This window comes from Geospiza fortis, unplaced genomic scaffold (assembly GCF_000277835.1).
Source record: "Geospiza fortis unplaced genomic scaffold, GeoFor_1.0 scaffold111, whole genome shotgun sequence".
Lineage (NCBI taxonomy): Eukaryota > Metazoa > Chordata > Aves > Passeriformes > Thraupidae > Geospiza > Geospiza fortis.
This window is the reverse complement of record NW_005054321.1, coordinates 5091081-5092593: the sequence shown is the minus strand read 5'-3', so window position 1 is coordinate 5092593 and position 1513 is coordinate 5091081.

Here is a 1513-nt window from a genome sequence, read left to right as displayed (position 1 = left end):
CTGCAATCCAAGCTGGCAGCCAACCAGCTGCTGTGGGATTTGCCCCTGGGAATGCCTTGTTTTTTCTATTTTCCTTTGAGCTGTGGCCACATTTCACTTTGATTACTCATGTTCCTTTTTTTGGATTTTCTTCTTTTTAATTTGTGCTTATTTGTCTTTCTGGATTATTGTGACTTGTTCATCACATGGGTGTGTTGCAGCATGACCTCCAGTCCTGGAGTAGGGAGAAAGGGAACGTGTGTCCAGTGTATGTGAGGAGCACTACAGGTGCTGAAACTGTTCCTGCCTCCAGTCTGACCCCCATGTGCTTTGCCTGCCTCTCTGAAGGCAGGAGGAAGACAGATGGTTTTGATGTGCATATACAAGTGACTGTCCTCACCTACCTTGAAACTTTTAACAGAAAGACTGAAGCATGTCAAATAAACTCCTGATTCTCTCAAGACTCAATTGCTGAACAGTTTCCTCTGTGCTGGCAGGCTTGTTTGCCAAACAGCAAGTTTACAAGCAAAAGAAACATCAATTTGCTTTTATTTTTCTGATCAAATCCAACTACCAAAGTTGAGTTTCTACCCTGACATTTATGCCAGGTCATGCTACATCCAGTCACAGCTGTGCTGGTATGGAAGAGTATTTTAAGAACATAAAAAAGAAAAAAACCCTAACAAAAGCAAACCACATATTTTACATGTCTTCTAGAAGAAAATCTTTCAAATCATCTATACAAGCACTACTTTGGCCTCAAGAGGTGTTTTGGTATAGACAAATTCATTAGTCCATTTTGCAGGCTAAGGAAATACTTTTCAGCTCACCTTCTCCAGACCTGAGTAGTGATTAGATGGGACAAAATGGACCTTCCTGGATGGATGGACTGGAGAGAGGAAACAGCCCAGCACAGCAGTACCCCTAAAACACAGCACACTATGGACAGCAGCACCCCTAAAACACAGCCCAGCACAGCAGCACCCCTCAAACACAGCACTGTGCACAGCAGCACCAGGAGGCAGGGCAGGCAGCCAGTGCCTGAGTCTTGGCATCCTGAGGGAGGTCTGGGATCAGTGTTCGCTTTACAGTGTCCCTATTTCCCATGGCACACTGTAGGGTTTTCTGGGAAAGCCTGTCGTGGAAAGCCTGAAATTTCACAGAATCACAGAATTTTTAGGGTTGGAAGGGACCTCTGGAGATCATCTAGACCAACCCCCTGCCAAAGCAGGGTCACCTAGAGTAGGTTCTTCTGCTTTGAGACAGAAGTGAAACTAAATGGGAAAGTTACCACTTCCCACTCCCTCTATGCACAGCCACCAGGACGAGATGTTGACAGAGTACCGCCACAATCACGCGGTTAATGTACCATTGTAGCTGAGCTCGTCGCTGGAAGCGCTTCCCTTTCGGCGAGCGGTAACCGAGCTCCTCCCCCTAAGCCGAGCGGGGCCAGCGGCGGCGGCGGCGATGGAACCGGCGCTGGGCCCGGAATTCGAGGATTCCCTGTTCGCGCCCAGCCGGGAGCGGCGGGAGG